Here is a 22,710-nt window from a genome sequence, read left to right on the forward strand (position 1 = left end):
GTTCTGTTTTTACCTAAGAAGAAACCACACGAAGGCATAATTTTGGTTTCTTTTTTTTGTACTACCACTGAAGACGTGTAGTTAGTGTGTGAAAGGTCATGAGACATTATAGCTCATTTGATCGTCTTCAAAAGTTCGCTTCTTGTGGGCCCTTCCAATTATTTTAAAACTTCGATGGTACTAAGCACATTTTTACAGTCTTGTTTAGGATTTGATCAGGGGAACCCGGAAGTATTTGTGGTGCCCAAGATCGTTGGCCTGGGGCGGGCCGCCCCTTCCGCACCTTTGTTAGTCCGTCACTGCTTGTGGTAGGTACTTGGGAATATATTCGATTCTAGTTTATATTGTAGTTTATATTAATATATCGGATCGAAAAGAACATTCTTGCTTTTAACAAATATTAAATTGACCTCATCCTTTCCTACATGAATGTAATCTAAATAAGTTGTGTTATTAATGTATTAGCTAGTGTTTTTAGAGATATAGAAGATTTTCTTCGTGCGAATTACAATAAAACCAATAGGTGAACAAAAAGAGAATAATTAATAATCTGCTTAGCTAATTCATTGTGAGCCTCAGCTTTAACAAATACATTATGCGCTTTACTTATCACAGCCGAGCATTAATAGCATGTATAATCACGAGATATTTCGCCGCAAACTCTTTCTATGATAAAGCCGACTTTCACCGTCAGACGCGCCGTTGATAATGGAGGCGCACAGCGTCGTCAGTGTTGTTCGTATCGCAGTACGCACCGCAACTTGTTTATTTAGATTTGAAGCTCAGATATCTTTGCGTTTCTTTACGATCGAAACGCGAAAAAGTTTTTAACAATATTTACTGTGGTCAATTTTTTGCGTAACTATGACGTTTTACTTTTTGTGCAGTTTTTTGTGAGTTTTGAAGGTGAAGTGATACATAAAAAAAGTTTAGTGTGTGGAACGAATAAAAAGTTTATTGGATTGATATTGAATTTGATTCTAAAAAGGGGTTATGCTGGTATGTAATTAGATTGAACAGGTAGGTAATTTCAATTTTTTTTCTATCGTGTATTAGTTCAAATTAATCAACGAAGTTTTTCATCACTGTTATAAATATATTAGACATATATTAGCGATGAAAATATGAAATAGAATTGTTGATAAAAATTATGATAAAAAAAATTAGGTAAAATTTTATACCGCGGTCTCCTCGATTTATAGCTCTAGAAAATCGAAAAATTATCCGATTTCCATGAATTTTTTTTTAATTGATGGTATATTTGTTCCAAATAATCAAATGAAGTTGTTATATGTTTTTGCCTAATTTACAAAAAAATTAACATATTAAGAAAAAAAAATTATACAAAAATGTTGATTTATCATGTTAATACAATTAAAAATAATAATAAAATTGACCTTTTCTCCCATATAATCGTTTGTACTTTTTTTATTAAGTAATCATCAAAGTTATATGAACAAAAACATTCTCAAAATCACTTATTGTAATCGGTAATTATACACTTTCACGGTCACCTGGTTTTTTGGCTCTAGAAAATCGAAAAATGGATGGATTTTAATGATCTTGGTCTCATTTTACGGCGGATTTATAAAAAAAATTAGTGGAAATATCTGGAATGAAAATTTCTCATAGTTTTACTGTTTTAAATCGTAAAAAAAACGGTTTTGCAAAATAATCCTTTTTGCAAAACCCTTTTTGCGGTTTTCAATAGTTTTAAACCTTAAATAGTAGAAAAACTTTTTTTTTATAAATCCGCCGTAAAATGGAACATTTTGAGACCAAGATCATTAAAATCCATCCATTTTTCGATTTTCTAGAACCAAAAAACCAGGTGACCGTGAGTGTATAATTACCTTGTAATCAAGTGTATAATATTAAAAGATAACTTTTAAAAATTGAAAATTTTCACCATAAAAAAATGGTATCTTACTAAGGTTGACTGAGATAAAAAATGAATAAACAAACATTTTTCAATTTTTTTCCAAAATGTCCTTTTTTTATGTAGATTAACAAAAAGAAATGTATGAACTGTATTTGATGCTTTTTAAAAAAGTTATGAACGACTATATGCGAAGAAGTGCGTTTATGATCATATTTATAGTCATAAAATTATATGAAATCTCCAGGTATTTCCCATATTTTTTTAATAAATCCGCCGTAAAAACGAAAATTTTAAAAAAATCATTGAAATCGGATGATTTTTGGATTTTCTAGAGCCAACTATAAAGAGCGAAAGTATAAACTTACATTTTTTTAATAAAAAAACACACTGTTAACAAAGATCTAAAAAATTAAAAACAAAATTTTTTGCTCTTTGTCCAATTTGACTTTTGAATGTATATAAAGTGATTTATTAAACGAACAATGTCTATTTTTGATAAAAATGTAAAAACAAGTTAGTCAATTGACTTTATTCCGCAACTTTCGATATTAGTAAAAAAGACATCAAATTTGTTATGACATCATTAATATCTTATTTAAATAAGTAGCTAGGTTTTTTTTAAATTATTTGATAAAGTTTGCTTTTATGTATTATAAAAAACATTTAAGTAGGGGCCACAAAAAATAAGGGAAAATCAATAAATATCGAAATGAACTTAACTTTAGAAAGAATCTTACAGAAATTACTCAAACTAGAGAAATACTTTATTGTCAAAAATTGTTATAATTTGTGAACATAAGATTATGAAAACTGAAAAACAACTAAATAAAAATAAAACAAATAAAATAAAATTTCAATATGCCGAGTTACAAAATTATAGTTGTTAGTAATAGGTAATAATCAGTAGTAGAAGTTCAGAAGACTGAAGTCCGGTGATCTTAGAAGCAATTAATTAGGTTCCATTATACCTATATATCTGCCTGGAAATATAGCATAGACATGTTTATAAAATAAAATACATCACCGATATTTTCACGGAAAAGGGTTCTGAACTGCAGATGTGCAGCAACTTTTTAAAACAGATAACTATATGGGAAATTGACATCTACAGGGCTAGAAAATAAATTGGCCATAGTTAAAACAGCAGGCCTAATTTTTTTAAAGTCATTGTAAATCTTGTACTCAATTGAGAGTTTTTCTTGTAAGTTCCATCAACCACTGGACAAGCATTTACATTTTCTACGTTGATGATCAACTGCTCAATTTTCTATCGATTATTTTACATCAGCGTAGTTCATCAGGAAACAGGATGTTGTTACTGTCGAACCTGGTAAAAATAGTAGTAGTAGTAATTTCTAAGGGTAGATTGTCCATAAAAAAGTTTTCTCTAAATTGTCTCTCTGTCTCTTGTACAGCATTCTAGAATATGGGTGGTAGGGCAGGATATTTTTCTCCGAATAAATGCGTAACTTCTATGAGTTCTTTGCTCTATTATCTAGACAATAGCTTTCTGTTTAATAAACCTAGTAGATCGGTCTCTCCAAAAGAACTTATTTTACTTAAAATCGATGTGCTATTTTTATACATTCGTCATAACAGATATTAACTCTTACACAGCTCAAAAAATTCACAAATCAAAATATATACGAGGACCATTTTTTTCAACCTCTGATCACTTCGTGCAGACGCTTCGAGGGCAGAAGAGCGCGGGCATGTGCTGTAGGCGACTACCTAGATAGGAGATGTCGTCAGAAGGAACAAAATAGAGCCTAGTACTGAGCCTTGAGGGACTCCACATTCTATAAGCTTGCAAGAAGACTTCGTTGTATCTACCCTAACAAGCTGACTTCTGTTGGTAAGGTGTGACTTAAACCATGTGAGAGGTGTTCCCCTAAAACCGTACTGCAATTTGTTGATTAAAATAATATGATTAACGCAGTCGAAAGCCTTGGAAAAATCACAAGTTGTTGCAGTGGAGTGATGGCTGTTTAGACTAGAGTAGACATCATTTAGGAGGGAGAATATAGCGTCAATTCATTGATAGTAAGTGCGAGGATATATTGAAAAATTCTTAGCCTACTATAGAACCAAGCCAAATTTCAATGTCAAAATATTTTATTACTCAACATATTCTCCTCTTAATTGGATACATTTATTACAGCGAACCTGCAACGTCTCTAGACCTTTCAGAAAAAAATGTTTCCTCTTGTTCTGCAAACCAGACCTCCAAAGCTTTTATTACCTTCTAGTTGGAAGGAAATTTATAACATTTTAAACTTTTTTTCAGTTGAAGAAAGAGATGATAGTCGGACGGAGCCAAATCTGGTGAAGAAGGGGGTGTTCTAGCAATTCAAACCCTAAATCACGAATTTTTTGTATGGCAAAATGAGATTTGTGTGCAGGGGCGTTGTCCTGCAAAAACAAAACACCTTCGGATAGCTTTCCGCGTCTTTTCTCTTTAATTTTTTTTCCGTAGAGTGGTCAGTTATGTCGAATAGTGATCTTCGGTTATTGTTCTACTCTTATACAAAAAATTAATCATGATTACTCCATGGCAATCCCAAAAAACTGTAGCAAGAACTTTTCCAGCAGATTTTTGAACACGAAACTTCTCAGGTCTTGGAGAACCCGAGTGTCGCCATTTCATCGATATTTTCGGGGACTGACACAGAAACTGGCCTTTCGGTGGACATCTTTTTTCTTCTAATTTATTGCGTAACTCTGGTTTACTTTTTTGACGTCAAACTTTACACTGACACTTCTAATAATTTATTGTTCGTTGCTATGGTAACGCAATATTTTGTTTATGCATGGAACTGGTCTAGGGTAACTAGATATCAATACATCCTTGTATTTTATATTTTAACAGAAATGATAAAAGCCTCTTTTTGACCAAACTTTCTATGATCTTAGATAACGTGGGAAGGAGTGCAATCAGGCAATAATTCGATGCTTGATTTTTATCTCCTCCTTTATGTAGAGGTATAATTATAGCCGTCTTAAGGCAATTTGGAAATAGAGATTGGGAATATAAGTCCACGGGTCCTAGCATTAAAAAAAGGAATTAGTTATTGAACTCTTGAAGTTATTCCAAATTTCAGACTCTACATATGGAATTAGATACGAACGCAAAGATTATAATAAGAGCTACTGAAAATAATTTATGAAGAGGATTAATTAAGATTTAAAGTGAATGAATGAACCGATATTAACTCACTAAATCTTATAATTGAAATTTTCTCTCTATTATCCCCAAAAAGACTTGAAAATTGATAACATGTTAGTACCGATCAAAGGAAAGCTGTGAAATAGAGAGTGAAACTTTCAAGGGATTAGTTAAGAATAGAAATTTCGAGACAAAGGAATATGTTAAGGGAAGAATATTTATAATTATGAGAAATCAATAATAGCATATCATCACGTCTTATAATCCAACAGATTAATTTCTTGCGTTATAAATACCAAATTATATTTTATGAATATGTAGGTGTCCCTGATAAAATCTAATGTCCCTGAAAGTATTAAATTTTATAGATTTTCATTTCGCTGAACTTATGTCAGTTTTACCACTAGCACATCCGATTAAACAATTTCACTTAATTTTATTCCTAAACTTTCATCGAATAACTCCGAACATCGGCAAACTATTTTAATAATAGTGCTCTCGAGTAAGTTATTATTATTAATCATGTTCATATTTCGATAATCCGAAATGAAGAGTACTATGATACCTGCTATTTTTATTCCATAAAATTCCTCGTGTTTGATAATGTCATTTGATCTTTAGCTTTTAATTTTTTCCGGATATTGTAAAGCTTTTTATTCGTAGTTATTTAGACAATCAATTTTTAACGCGTTGCAGCTTTATATGATTCAAACGATTCACGCAATATGTGATACTGTAAAAATGTAATGGAAATGGTGTGTTTGATAAAATTTCATGAAGTTGCTTCTACATGTAACATTATATATCATTTAAAAATGATTTTCTTCAAAAATTTATTTTCCCGTAGACCTCAAGGGTTTTAAGCTGCGATCATTTAGTTTGATTGATTTTTCCGACATCCACAGAAAAAACGCAGTATTTTTGTTTTTAACTTACAGAAAATTCTATAATTCTTCCAAATTCTTTCTGTAACTTGCCAACGGTTCAAAAGTCAAATTTATTTAACTGCGAATAAAATAATTATGCCATTGTGTGGAAATGTAGACATCGGTAATCATCGACCTATGTCCAAAATAAAACCACAGCCGCTGAACAATAAGATTTCTCACTTTTTTCATTTCACACGGGTATTCCATTCGTCCGTTTCTGTGTGGAAATTCTTTGTAATTTAAAATTTTCATTTGGGGAAACTGTATGGGTTATGTCATATTTTATAGCGGTGATCAGGAAAACAAACTGATCCAACTTTTCTTATTTGTGTTTATACTACATACTACGCATACCAAGCTACAGATAAGTCAGTACTAATCTTCTTCTCTTATAGTATCGTGTTCATCATCAAAACTATCTTCATCTTCATCACTTATATTTATATGGTCGAACGCCAAATTAAACACTGACAGATCTTTCACTTACTTCTTGGTATCCACGGAGAATATTAGCTATTGCTTACTTTTCTTTTCGCGCTATATGCCAGCTCCATTTAAGACTTAGACATGGTTATGTGAGCTTTGAAAATGTAGCGTGATCTTTTAACGATTCTGACAATTTTTTTTCTCGATTTACATAGATTGATTGTCTTTTTAAAGATTTAATAATATTCGAAAGAAGTTATTTGCGTTATAAATAGTTACAACTGACATCTGTCCATCGATTCTCACTTATATCTGAGAGCTTCTATCTTACAGATGTCTCATTCAATCTCCTTTTAGTTTTTGGTTACTTCTGGTACCTATTAGTTGAGATTTCAAGATTTTTTTAGACAAATGAAAGATGGGGATTATTAGTGTGTTGGTTTTATGTGGAAGTTTTCGGATTTGAAAGTGCCTACTAAGGCGAAAGTGACTTCTATTTGCCATAAATATTCTCCATTATAGTTCTTCGCTTATGTTACTGCAAATATTCACGAATGAGCACAAATGAATTAAAGCACTCCTTCCACATTGATATTATGGTTGTTCATTTCTCATGTTTTTAATTCTACTAATTCTATTTCTTACTATATCGTGACTTTTATTTTATTTTCGTTGACCTTTAAACTAATTCTATCTACGCATTTCAATAAATGATTCCAAAGGCTTCGGAAACGTAATCTTCATTTTTTTAGTGTTTTTAAATACTGTTGAGTCACAATCTTTTCCGTACGTTCTAATATCTACGTAGAAAAATTTGTAGGCAGAATCTATTGATGCTAATAAAGCAAATCGACATTTTTGGCAACTAATTTACATTTTTGTGCCTCCGATTTTGGTATGTGATCATTATATAAGTCATTAGATATATTTTCTGAAACTCACTAAAGAATGCCACTAATTGATATGATTTCTAGTTTTTAACTTGTATTGACGATGCAGGTCGGTGAACGAATTTTCTGTAACCAAAATAATATTGTTTATTTTAAGAGAAAATATGTAAAATGTGGTAAGTTTTGTGAAGTATTTGAAAATAGTTGCTGCGTCAAATGAATCTAGTACTGTGCTATGCTCATCAATTATCAAGAGTGAGAAATTGCCAGTGATGAAACCTTAGACCGAAAACAAAAAAATGTTTAGGTAGGATTAACTGACTAAAAACTAGAAGACCAAAAAAATATAAGCATTTGAACCGTGAATTATCAGGCATTTACAGAATAGTCAAAGTCATCACAACTGAAATTTTAAGATAGTCATATGGTATTTTTTGCTAGCATAGTTTCTATAATTATAACTAAAGATGAAATCAGTGATTTGCAAATTATTATACTTACGAGGATATATTAAAAAATTCTTAGCCTACTATATAACCATTCAAAATTTCAATGTCAAAATATTTTATTACTCAACATATTCTCCTCTTAATTGGATACATTTATTACAGCGAAACTGCAACGTCTCTAGACCTTTCCAAAAAAATATTTCTTCTTGTTCTGCAAACCAGATCTCCACAACGTTCATTACCTTCTCGTTGGAAGAAAATTTACGACCTTTCAAACTTTTTTTCAGTTGAGGAAAGAGATGATAGTCAGACGGAGCCAAATCTGGTGAATAAGGGGTGTGTTATAGTAATTCAAAGCCAATAACGAATTTTTTGAGACATCATGAGATTTGTGTGCAGCGTTTTCCTACAAAAACAAAACACCTTTGGATAGCTTTCCACGTCTTTTCTCTTCAATTTTTTCCCGTAGAGTGATCAGTAATGTCGAATAGTAATATCCAGTTATTGTTCTACCCTTATCCAAAAAATCAATCATGATTACTCCATTGTAATCCCAAAAAAATTAAGCAAGATCTTTTCCAGCAGATTTTTGGACACGAAACTTCTCAGGTCTTGGAGAACCGAAGTGTCGCCATTACATCGATTGTTGCTTTGTTTCTGGATCGTAGAAATGTACCCAAGTCTTATTCATAGTCACAATTCGATTTAAGAAGTATACATCGTTTTCAAATCGAGCACAGATCAGATCCGTTTTAACCCAATTCGCCGGTCTGATAAAATCATGTCATGAACTGCATCGATATTTTCTGGGACTGACACAGAAACTGGCCTTTCCAATCGGTCATCATCTTCAATGTAAAATTTGGGTTTTCGGATCTACCGGAAGTCGACTGTAACTTTGTTATTTTAAATAGAATTGGTATGTGTTCAAATCTTGTTTTATTTTAAATATATTTGATATATTTAGAATGATCTTAGGTTATTTTCCTCTTGTCATTCAAAAGAGGTCATTCACGGCATAGATTAATGAATTTCAGTAAAGATGATGTATTCAAAATTATTCGAATTTTATAATAGGAAGATCCATTCTTATTAGCAATGTACAACTTGTAAACATATAAATCCATGTCAGGTTGATGAGTATATCTAATTAGTTTTTCAAATAAAAATTTTATAATGCTTTTATATAAATTATTCACTCACTGACACGCAAAAACAATTAGGAATTATTTTGAGAACTATTTTGTACAGCAAGTTCGTTGTTTAATTTAGTGTTGCGAAACTAAAAAACTAAGTGTATCATAAAAATCTTCTATAATACAATGTATGTACATATATCCATGGCATTCAAATAAAATATTTTGGTATGAATACGAAAATGACCATGCCAATAACACTCTTCGTTGTGCGATGTCAGTTTCAAGTATGTTAATTGGTGTCAAATTTTTAGTTTTAAACTTCAAACGAAATGGCACATCGAATATTTTTTTGCAATATTCTTTTTTCTTTCTCGTCTTAGTTGTTGTTATTTTAATTGTAAATTTTTCATTATGTCGACAGATTGATGGTCAAAAGTGAATTGATCGCATTTCTGCTAGTTAATGCTTTTAAATGTTTCAAACTCATATTGATATACAAGATGACTTTCCACTAATCTGACTTACTTTCTTATTAGACACTTCTACGTAATCCGCTGACTCTGAATGTCGCATTAATTAACTAATGTAATCCCGAAAATTGGTGTTTTGAAGATTTTTTTGTATGTCTATTCCACACAGACCACAAATTTATGATACGTCTCAGAATTTCATACTTTCTATTTTAATGAACAAATTTGAATTGAGTTTCGGATTGAAATTGTGTAACCATTTTGGAGAGATCGTGTTTGAATGTATTTGACACATGAATCTTCAGCAATGTATCAACATTAGGTTTTTATTTGTTGAAAAAACGTAACACAGATATTCATGAAACGTCAAAACATGTTTTTGGTGATAATGTAGTAACATTGAAGGCATGTCGACATACAAAACAGATGGACATGTACAAAACGTAAAGTTGTATATATTAAAATACGATTGACTAAGCTTATTGAAGAACTTAACATTTGATATAGGTTCGAGCTAAGCGTTTTAACAGATAATTTGCAAATGAGAGAAATGAGATAGACAAAAAGTAAATCGTGCTTAAATTGAAATGCATTTCATTTGTTATTGCAGATGAAAGTTCAGTCCATGAATATGATCGTGAGAGGAAATTCAGAGTTTTTGATGGTAAACTAGTAACTCACCAACCTCAAAAAATGCCAAAAAATTAAAGTTGAACATCAAATTAATGGTCATTGTTTTATTTGATTGTATGGGGATGATACAATTAGAGCTAAGAGCTGTAAACCTCGAATTTTACAGAACATACTGAAAGTTTTGAGGGACAATGTGAGGAGAAGGAAACTTTCTTCTTCATTATAACAACGTGCCCTGCAACATGTCACTTTTGATTTGAGATTTTCATGGCAATAGATTTTTTTCCGTTCACATTCACCTCCCTCACGGGATTGAGTACCTCACGACATCTGCCTCTTACCGAAAACAAAAATGTTGAAATACCATTCATGACATTGACAAGGACACGATAGAACAGATCATATGGAAACCATCCAAAAAAAAACTTCCAAAATTGTTTTGATTATTTGATTATGGATGAACGTGTTACTGCAATTTCTGAATCAGATTTAGTGTTTAGTGAATATCCTAAATTTTTCTTCATGACTTCAGTTTCGTAACTTTGAATCTAAAACCTGTATATACTATCTCTGGCATGATTAATGTGCATGTTTAGATTGGTTAGCTTACCTAAAATATCAAATAATATAAAGATAAAAATCCCTTGAAAAATATTAGAGGGCGCTTATGAATTTACCAGCTCTTCGCTGAAAGGACAGTAGTAGTTACTTAAGGGAAGTGAGAATACGAATGTTTATAGGTGTTTATATGTTATTTACTTCAATTATTCAATAAAATAATAATGAAAGTAACCTTCTATTTATGAACAATTTCTTGTAGCGACAAATAAATATAATTAATCTATTAATATGAGATAGGGGTTATCAGCTTTTTTCTACTGTTATTTTGAACGATGGAAGTACCTAATTAATATCATTATAAAAACATGCTTAGGTACTACATTTACATTTAATAACAATGTAGTTTTCAGTAGTGTCAACAATAATCGGTTTAAAGACTGGGGTCATACTAATTTCCATAGATTATTGCATTGTATTATTTAAAACTATTATTCAAGTTGTGAAATCGACATTATGGGATCTGTACAGGGTGGGTGGTTTTATCTGTAATTATACACTCTCTGTATGCCAAATGAACATCAATAACGGCTAGGATTTGAGATTATTTCAAATTATATGATTTTTTAAACAAAATATTACTTTCCAATTTTATTGATAAAATTAGGTCAATATTAGGTTTCAAGTGCATAGGTTTTGCTTTTTATGGGATATCCTATTTCTACGGATATGGAGTTTAATCATGTTAAATCCATTTGATTTAGTATTAAAAATAATTCAATCTTCATCTTCAATCAAATATCAATTAAATTATTACTTGAAATAAAGCAGTCTATATATTTTCAATTCATGCAATGGCACTGCTAGCTCTCTATCATAGTGCACTAAGATTTCCCATACCTCTTTCGAATTTTTCATTAAGTCGTCTGGAGCCAATTCTTGACATATTTGCTAAATGTGATAAACAGAACTGTTGATCAGTTCAGCTAGGTAATTTCAGTTTTCTCTGTTTTTACACTAAAGATAGTATACAAAAAGTTCTTCCAATATCAATTGCAGATTATAAAAGCTGGTTCAAAACCCTTGCCGACAATTTTGTTTGATTCACCATAGGCGTAGATACCTCATTTTATAAATTTATTATTTTTATAAATACTTTTAAGAATATACGAGGCATATTTTTTAAGTAAGTACCGTTTTGCGATTCCGCCACTGCAACGCCAAGGTTGGCGTTCCGCACATGAGCGCTGGTTACCTACATCTCTTGTCTACGCACTGACGCCATTACCGTCTTATTCTTCATTGTGTACGTTGTTTACTGAGAGTTTAAGAATCCTCCGACAATCCTGAGTCCCGCCGATTGTGAAGTACGGGCTGTTATACGATTTCTTAGTGCTAAAGGCGTAAAACCGATCGATATCCATCGTGAGATCTGTGCAAAAGAAGAAACAACAATTCATGGAATGGCGACATTCATCATCACCCAAAAAAGTGAAGTTCAAGCAAACAATTTTTGCCCGGAAAATCATGTGCACAGTTTCTTAGGACAGAAAAGGAGTATTGCTTGTGGAGTTTCGGCCTCGTAATGAGACAATCAATGCAGAGACGTGGCAAGTTGAGTAAGGGTATCGTTTTGCTGCATGACAATGCCCGTCCACATGTGTCTAATCGGACCAAAGATCTCATCAAATCTTTTCAATGGGAAACTCTAGATCATCCTCCCTACAGCCCTGATCTGGCGCCCAGCGACTTGTTACTGCACTTGAAGAAACACCTGGATGGTCAGCATCTTCAAGACGATAACGAAGTCAAAACAGTTGTGATACAGTGGTTAACAAGTCAGGCGGCAGAATTTTATGAGGAGGGTATTCAAAAACTGGTGCCACGTTATTACAAGTGCCTCAATATTCACGAAAATTATGTAGAAAAGTATATACCAAAACGGCACTTACTTAAAAAATATGCCTCATATATATCTTATGCGAGAAAGTATTCGTTAAAAAGCAATCAAACCATTATAAATTGGACGGCATTATAGGCCGTTATTTAGATAGATGCACTTAATTGTAGTCCTACTTGAAGTTTGGAAAAAAATTATCATTATGCCTCGGTAACTTGCTACAACTGAATATTAAATTATAAAACGTAAATAGACGAGTAAAATGTACCTGCCTGTAAGGGCGTTTGGTCTGAACAGGGTATCAGACGTGAACTGAGCCCTTTTTTAAACTACATTCGTTTTTTTTCTGGAAAACGACATTTCAAAGCAAAAACTATAAAGGAAAATAAATTTTTTACAAATAAAACAAAAAAACAAGAAAAACATTTCAATTCCAAAGTATCTTTGTAAATAATCATGGTAGTCAGAATCGTCTGAACCAGAGTCATCATGTAATTGAATTATGATGGGTTGTAAGGAGGGTGATACCACATAACTCATCTTCTTCTTTGATAACATGTTAAACACTGTTTTTCCAAAGCTCTTGGCGGGCTAGAACTTTCTTTACGAGCTCTACAACCTCTCTACTCAATACTGAAGACTGATTACATTTTCGTAATTCTGATTTTACGTTTGCCTACTTTAACTGCCCACACACTAAATTGCGGAGATAACGCAAATGTAGCTATAGCTCCGAAATTATGGCATTTGGATATTAGATGAAAAATGATAAGTATTTTTTAAGGATTTTGAAAAGCGAAAAATATACAGGGTGATCCATTTGAAACAACAAAGTTCATAATTTTTCCAGAAAAATGAAAGATTTGACAACAATGTAAATACCGCCATTATACCGGCCGTATCACAAGACTTTCGCTCACAAAAATTTATGAAAATCGTGCAAGCCGCTTCCGAGATAATTGAGGCGCTCCATACATAAAACTCACTCTGTATATGTCGGCTAAATAAATCAACTTACAAAAATGAAAAAATACATATATGAAGTACGCACTCGGAACAATTTTACCCCGTTTTACTGTCCTCGGTATCCACCAACTGTCAGCCCTTGTTGATTTAGGCACATTAGGGGCTCAACTTTAAGTGTCAAAATAAGTGACGATTTTTTCCAAAATGTGAGAAATGAACAATTCTGTTTATTGAAAATTGTAGAAAACTATTTGAAAAAATCCACAAAACTCTTGAGAATCAACTCTTCTAAGAACTATGGATGTTGACATTGCTAATTAAAAACTCAAGTTGAGAATGAAACATTTGCTTTTGACATTCATTGTAATTCGAAAATTTTAGTATACAATTGTCTCTAAGTAATTCTAGTAACATAGACAATAAATCAGATTGTGTGTGAAGCAACTTATATAACAATTAAAATTTATAGTAGCAAAATTAAGTTAGATACAAGGAAATTTGAATAAGATAAGTGAAACTTAACAAAAAATCAAATATATACAATTAATTTAGAGTAAAATTGAAAATCCGAATTTGGATACGGGAATACATATCGTGCTCGGTATTTAAACGATACAGTGCTTCGTCTTTTCTACGTCAGATACTTGAAGGAAAGTTTTCGATAGAAAATATTTATTTAACATATTATTCCCTTTTTCATTTAGCGGAATAAATGTAGCATATTTTTTAAGAGCTAAATTACTCTATAAATCATCTCACAGATAAAATTATATAGAAAAGAGCAAGTAATTGCCGAGAACTAAATCAAGAGGACATCTTTACGAAAAATAATTAACTTAGGACAAGAAAAAGTACCGTTAGGGCGAAGTAAGAAACTTTGGATCAGTTTTATTACTAAACTAAATTAATGACAATCTAGCCATTTCAGTTTACCGAATATTCTCATAGGATGTGTAAGAACTAACAGAAAAGGCAGAAAATGCGTTGAAGTTAGATAAAATTACGGAATTATGTGTTGAAGAAAAATATTGGATATTTAATTATCTCAAATTAACAAAATTATAATCTTATATATACATTGTGAGCGTTTAGAATTTGATGAACAAGATAAATAACAAATTACAAGAAAAGCTAACACGAACATCGTTTCAGTTTACGGTAGAGCAAAAAGATTTACTTATTAGCTCTAATTTAGCTTATTATTATATCATGGACAATAAAAGTCAATTATACAGAGTGAATTTACGTTGACAATGCAGGTCACTGAACGGCTACACAATAATTCTGATGTACAGAATGTTAAGACTTGAAACGAAAAATATTTCCAACAACTTAAATATATTTATAGGGACAATATGACAATGGTTGGAATGGAAAATGCCTTGACTTTTCAACTCACACATTTAATAACAATTTATAATATCATACGAATACTAACCACCATCAACATGTCGGTGACCGTAGTAAACGTATGTTTGACAACGATAACAACTGTCTATCTATAATTGACGCTGAGTCGGATATATATACAAAATATGAAGTACCTTGACATTACTTGATCGAATATTATAGTTACAAAGTTTGTTATTTATTATATTTGCGTATCTAACGAGATGCGTCTTTTAATTGCCTCGAATGACACGTTTTTGATTATTCGAGGCTTATTTATAGCTCGATCGTGTGCGTACTGTAATTTATACTTTGCTATGATACATTTTAAAATTGTAACACTGTTTTTTGTGTTGAAGGAGTTTCGTCTTCTATCATAAAGTTTTTGTTTAACAATCTATTATTTTGAACCTTTTGTTTCGATAATTTACATCCCATGTTCGCAAGCCAATTTCCAAAATTTAGCTCTGTAACCATGCATCTGTATTAATCACAACAAACATTGAAAATTTGCAGGAGCGCCATATTCTGATTGGAGGCTAGGAGTGTCCAATCTGTGGGAACGTAATAAAACCTTATCCTCAAAAATTCACTGATATATTTTTATCTTACACTTTTAATTATTGGTTTTTAACGACCTTCTGGTTCAACAACCGTTACATCATTTCTTCTATTTATTCACTGAATTGTTTGTTTATCCTTAGAGTCAGTCTGCTGTTGACTTTATTCATAAACGCTGAATACATCATATAAATACAATGGGTTTTTATGAACGATTTGCCTTTTACTATTTTGAGATCAGATCATAGTTAACACCTATTTTTTGTTATCTGTAACGGTCCTAGGTAATGAGAATCAAACTTTGCTCTTTCCTCCTATCTAAAAATTTACTAGTGAAGTATTTTTTGCACTCTTATTTTCCTCAATTAAGTTATGTTTTAATAATAATTTTCTAGCTCGATCTTGTGCGTACTGGAATTTATACTTAAACTTGTTGTGATACATTTCAAAATTCTAACACTGTTGTAGAAATTTCATCGTTTTTGTTCACCACTCATCCGAGGTGTTCCCTTAAAATGGTTTGTACCTCACCTTGAATGTCGAATGGTACGAGCTAATGGTAAAGTTTCAAGTAAATTTCCAGCTAGCAGTGGTGTACCACAGGGCTCAGGTTTGGGTCCAGTTCTTTTTTTTGGTATTCATTAATGATGTCACAGACTTACGAATTAATGGTAAATTCACTTTATTCATACACCAGTGTAACTTGGGGTCGTCCAGATATAAAGCTTTATATTCTACCATAGGCAAAGATTTCATTACCATAAAGTCATGGTCTGACGCGAATGGTTTCTATTTAAACACTGAGAAAACTTTAGTTTTATCCTATAAAGGAACTTTACCAACTCCTATACTCAACAGTGACTTGATACGATCCTCAAATTCGATCAAGTTTCTTAGTCTACATATTGATGGTGCCCTTCAATGGTCTTAACAACTTAACACTCGTTGTTTAATCGCATCTTCGGTATGGTTTGCCTTTTTGGGGGCCTTGTGGATTGCACCTCTTTGAATATATCTTCAAATTACAAAGAAGAGCTACTCATTATATTTATGGTTTGAGTAGTAGAGCGCATTGCGAATTCTATTTTCAAAAATACAAAATCTCAACTCTCCCCGCTCTTTTCATTTTAGAATCTGTTTATTTGGTTTCGCGAACACTTTCACAACTCAACTGAGATTCATAGATACCCTACTAGAAGAAAGATTTGTACATTCACTTAACTAAACCCTGATCTAGTAAAAAATTCCATCATCTTCAATGCCAAGAAATGATTGAATCAGCTACCTTCGGAATAAAAAATCGCGAATACATTTAATAAGTTTCGAAGATTGACAAAGACATTTGTGCTTGAAAGTCTTCTTTATTCTGTGGCAGATTTCTACAATTTACCATAGACTCAAAAGACTGGCATAATTCAATTTAGTGTGGTGTAGTATATTATATACCTATATATAATAATTACTATTATTAAGTCAAATTGTTATTTGATATTATCTAACATAAAATTGTGTCGCTTTGTTGATAAAATTGTAAAATTTCCTTATGACAATAAAGCTTATCTCTCTCTATTATTCTGAACCTATTGTTTCGATGATTTACCTCCCATATTCGTAAGCTAATTTCCAAAATTTATCTATGAAACCATGCATCCATAATAATAACAATAAACATTGAAAATTTGCAGGATCGCCATATCTTGATTGAAGGTTAAGGGTCTTCAATTTTTGGGAACGTAATAAAACCATATCCTCAAAATTCACTAGTATATTTCTAACTTACACTTTTGATAACAATTATTAGTTTTTACTGACCTTCTGGTTCAACAACCGACACATATATGAACCCTGAATTACATACAGTGCTCCTCACAATAAAAGCAAACAATGACCATTTTGATAAATTTAATCTGTTTGAGAGTTAAAAATTGTGTCATTGACGAATTTACTTAAAACTAATATAATTTCTTTCTATTCCTGTATGCCTAATTAAATGATCATTTTGTGTATAACACATTTTTCACGTGCCGTTGTACCAAATATTATTTTTGGGAAAATGAAATATTGAAATCACAAATATTTTTTTCATATGAGAAGTATATATGCAAAATATGCACGGTTTATACGTTATTAAATTTTTTCTACCTGTTTCATATGTCAAACATATAACAAAGTAAGATTTTCAGTTTTATTTTTGTTTTGCGTTCAACAACACGATTAATCTTACGCAACTGGATAGATATTCTTGAAACCAGTTAACCTATATAAAATGCCAACGTTGACATTGGAACTGTTACATGTGTCTGTTAAAAATTAATCTGCCTCTATTTTGGTGATTACATTTACATGGAATCCATTATTTTAATAAAACTCGACATGGAACTAGAAGTTCAAATTTAAAATAGATAATTTTTATTATTGAACATATGTAGTAATTACGGCGTGTATTTCAAAATGACAAATTCGAAATATTCTGCTAATAAACAAAACAAACGATAGACGATAAATACAAATATGAAAAGAGGAATAAGCGAACAAAATTAATTAAGATTGCAAACATTTTGTATCTATACATATCTTTTTAGTAATATCAATAGTGATAATTCTGCGAACTTTCGCAACGAAACGGTTGCTTGAAAACCCCATCAGAACCAGGAAGGTACACCAAATATATTTACTATATATCCTCCACTGAAAATAATTTTCAACCTATAGAAATAAATACTTTTTCAGGAAAACAATTTTTTTTATTCCTAACCAAGTCTTTCGCAATTGGCAATTGAAGGAACAATGAACAATAACTTACTAGGTATATCCGGAAAGCTCAGTCTGTGAAACAAGTTGGAAATTGCAGATTTCGAGGCGATTCTGAATTTGTATAACGATTTCATAATCTTCAAAATATATTTACGATGTTTTTGTTCGTATAATGGTAACTATTTTTCTGCTATATAGAATCGACTAAAAAGTATCGGTAGGTCACAGAATCAAAACTGGAAAAATCCTAGAAATAATAGCTGATTCAAATATTTTCTTCTAATCTGATATTTGATTTCAATTCTCTTATGAGCTTTGTCGTTTTGCAAACAACAAGTTGGAAAACTGAACATTATTTTTTCTCAATGATATATAAAGTTTATATTTCTAAATGTTCTTGATTTTAAGTCTTAAGTCAAAATTATGATAAAGACTAAAAGAAGTCGAAGCGTCAAATTTTCATCTGTCTTTGTGATTATTATAAAAGAAACATAAATATATATATATATATATATATATATATATATATATATATATATATATATATATATATATATATATATATGTAAATATATATATATTATTTCTCAGTACAAATTGAAGTATATTGATAAGAAAATAAGAATAAGCCATTTCTTCTAAAATTATATTATTTAAAGAGCAGAAAATGATGAAAAAGTTGAGGGGAAATGGAGAGGAGGAAACAAAAATTCAAAAAATCAAGAGGTTTTAAAAAAACTGATTTAATGGAATAATACCTAATTTGAATTGTTTACAATAATTATTAATTGCTTGCTAATTGTGAAATATCAAAAAGTTTGTTTAGATAAAAGAACCCACAATTTTCAACTCATTTTCAAATTTATATAAGTTTTTCGATCATTTTTGGATGGTTATTTCATCGGAAAATTCTGCATACCTGATAAATCAAATAATCATCCTTTCCCCCCAAGCTACATTTATTCGCTGTTATTAATGGTACCCCATGAAAGTTTTATCGGATAAGAATCCGTATGATTAAGGTGTGAATGCAGAAAGTTTGTCCATGTTCTCGTATGAATTCATTAAAAAGATATTTTATATACCCATTTCATCTAATTTAACTACTTCGTATCATTCAGGTTTTAAGCTGTTGAAATTAAAAACAAATTTTTTTTTAGTAGCCATTCAATCATTATATATTTTGTTGCATTACTTATTTTAAACAGGTTTATCACGTCGAATATTAGTCCGAGAATATGAGCCGGAGTTATGGTAAAGAATCTTAAGCGGGGCAGTAAGAATTTTTTTCAAAACAGCCCTCAAGAAGGGGTGAAAAATGAAGTGATTTTTCCAAATATTCAACAGAGGGTGAGAGTGAAAATTGTGACGAAGGAAGATGAAAATTAAGAAGATAAAGAAGATGATTATGAATCTGATGATCAGGATGATAATAATGAAGATGTTACTGATATCAAAAAAATATTATGATAATGATGCAATATCGTTGATACCAGAAGGATTACCGTGAAACTCACTGTTCCTAAAGTTTCCTCACAAAAGATATGAATTTTGATAAAATTCTGAGTAAATTTTTGATATATTAATCTTCTTTTATATTTTTCACAGATTTTTTATGCATGATAAATTGATTTTGTTACAGCAAAATTTAGTTGCAAAAAATGGCTTGATGTGCATTGCCAAAGCTGCGAAAATACTTCGAGAGTACCCGTTGCTATCAAAGATTACTATGATTATAATGAGGAAGGGAAACATTTGCAGAAAATAAGAACGAAAAGACATACACTGAAGTAGAACAAAAAGAAAGTTTAGCTGTTACAAATAGTACCTCACCAGATGAGATAGATTTTAAATTTGAAAATAATTTTTATTATTTCTGATTAATCAATTCAAAATGTTCCAAAACAAATCAGAACATTTATTTTATGCCTGCCATGAACGAAAAGGAAGAAAAAAATCCAACGCCAATACTTAATTCATGAAGAATACGTATTATAAAAAAAAATCAAATTTCACCAAGTAAAACAGGATTAAATTGAAAATGAGAATTTCCAACAACAACAATTGTGAAAAATTTCAGAATTTTGAGAATAAATTGAAAAAAAGATAGAAAATTAGTGATATTATATTTTCTTAAAATCCCGTGCTCTGCATTTTTACTTGAGATTTTTATTTCTGATTCTTACCCTTCGTCGAAAATTAAAAAAAATTATTTACTTTTTTAATTCCTTCTCGTTGGTTGTTTTGAAAAAATTCTGTCTGTAGAAGTAACCTCAAAAATATCGGTATTTACCTAAAAATTTCGATTTTAAGGTGAGTTTTCTTCGACTATGTATAAATAAGCAAATAAGTCTTTTTGTGATATTCTTGAAAAAATTAGGATCGCTGGAAAAATTTCATCAATTTTTCATATGGGTAATCTGATGAAATATGCTGTTGATTATGGGAAAATGATCGATATTGCTAATGAGTTTCCGATATTTGATATAGGAAATGATTAATCACTTTTAATTTACAAACGCACAAGAAGTTTGATACTTTTTAATTAGGTAGATAGATACAGAATACTCTCAAGCGCTTATAATAGAATGAGATTCGGACAAAATTTTACTTTCCTCCAGTTCAATCTTTTGGAATATATTTATACAGGGTGTTTCTATATTAGACCGACGACGCTTCACCACAGAGAGATATCAATACATGATTCATTTTGATATAGAAATACGAACCCTTACGGGGCTTAGTTGCTGAGATATAGGATGTTAAAAATTTGAAATCAAACTCAAAAATATCCCATAAATTAAGAACGCTTTTAAATTGTTTTTTCAAATTTGATGACCAATATGCCCCTCAATGAAGTAAGATTCTGAAATAAACAAACTTTGGAAAAATTTAACCAGTGGCGCGCTGTCAGGGTTAGTTGGCACTTTTATCCCTCTACTTTTTACGCCTCTGGAGCAATTTTTTTAAAGTTGTTTTAAATTGCCTGATTATTTTTAGTTAGAAATTAATGAACTTTTATGGAGCTGAAATGAACGGTGTTGTAAAAATTTGCCTCTGAACAAAAGTCTGCAGGTAATTAAATACTACTCAATATTTCTAAATTATAATCTAGTAGGCACGTGTCATATTTTTTCATTCTACTCTATGGAGAGTTTTGAAAGAACAAGTGTTACATTCATACAAATTGGACAGTGTTCAACCATTAGAGCCTAGAGATTTTCAGGAGCGTATAGAATTTTCAAACTGGTATTTAAAAAAGTTTTTTTAAATCGTCGTGAAAATCGAAATGTGCCAAATTAAGTGTTGTATACTGAGGAGGCTAGATTTACTAGGGAAGGAATAGTCACGTTTGGGATGAAGAAAATCCGCACTTTGTTCGTGAAAGGGGATTTCAGCATCAATATTCGGTTAATGTGTGGGTGGATATGATTGGAGATTGCTTAATCTGGCCTTGCATTTCAACAAATAAATGAAATGGAGCAATTTATACGCGCTTTCTGGAAGAAATGTTGGATATATTGTTGGAGAATGTACCGTCAAATGTTGTTTCAACACGATGGGGCATCTGTTCATTTTGCTGCAGCGGCAAGAAATTACTTAAACAGACGTTTTAGAGAAAAATGGATTGGTCGGAGTGGACCCAATTGTTGGCCTCCAAGATCACATGACTTGCATCCTACCGATTTTTTTTTTGTGGCTATATGAAGTTCTTAGTGTACGAAACAATCATCAAATCTGAACAAGATCTAATAGCTAGAATTCAAGCTGCGGCAGAAATCGTTCAGTCCCATCCAGATTTATTCTCCAAGACAATGACAAAACGGTATAATAAGTGTATTGAAATGAGCGGCCAACAGTTTCAACAACCACTGTAACTTTGTCAATTTTGTTATTGTTGTCATACAATATTGTGTAAATTTAATTGGTGCTATTATTATTTTTATATTCATTGCCAATTTTGTTATTATTGATACACATGTTTGTTTGAAATTGAGGTAATGAATAACTTTTATTTGTCTTACTATCACTTACTTACGATTAATAATTATTCGAAATTGAATGAATAATTAACTAATTTGTAAATTACCTTTTGTTTAGAGGCAAATTTCTACAAAATTACAACACCGTTCATTTTAGCTATATAAAAAGTTATTTTAATTAGAAATAATCAGGCAATTTACAATAAAATTGAAAAAATAATTTGCTCCAGAGGTGTAAGAAGTAAGGGGATGAAAGTGGCAACTCACCCTGACAGGAGCATATTGGTAATCAAATTTGAAAAAACAATTTAAAGGCGCTCTTGATTAATGGCACATTTTTGATTTTGATTTAAAATTTTCAACACCCTATATCTCATCAACTAGGCCCCGTAAGGGTTCGTATTCAACATATCAAAATGAAAATAATTTATTGAGATCTCTCTGTGGTAGTGCGTTATCGGAAACAACCTGTATTAATGAATATTCCTTGTTAATAAATCCGTCGCACTTCCAGTAGTCATCTTAAACATCCATTTTATTTTGATTGTTAGAGAGAAAATGTTTGTTATTGAAAATTTTACAGTGGTTATGAATACATTGTTTGTGCTTTGGTTT

General features: G+C 31.1%; 1 protein-coding gene across 6 annotated transcripts in view; it reads left to right on the forward strand.

The window, feature by feature from the left end:
• The first annotated feature begins 376 nt into the window (after positions 1 to 376).
• The window catches only part of LOC130898025 (FMRFamide receptor), a 398,483-nt gene continuing 376,149 nt past the window's right edge, over positions 377 to 22,710 (forward strand). For 5 of the 6 annotated variants that reach the window (XM_057807055.1, XM_057807053.1, XM_057807056.1 and 2 more), the window contains exon 1: positions 683 to 1,020. The gene's annotated coding sequence lies outside the window, so the exon portion shown is untranslated. Of the gene's footprint in view, positions 1,021 to 22,710 lie in introns of all 6 variants that reach the window. The other variant, XM_057807058.1, reaches the window with a different exon arrangement.

The sequence above is a fragment of the Diorhabda carinulata genome, chromosome 9 (genome assembly GCF_026250575.1).
Source record: "Diorhabda carinulata isolate Delta chromosome 9, icDioCari1.1, whole genome shotgun sequence".
In the NCBI taxonomy this organism is placed as follows: Eukaryota; Metazoa; Arthropoda; class Insecta; order Coleoptera; family Chrysomelidae; genus Diorhabda; species Diorhabda carinulata.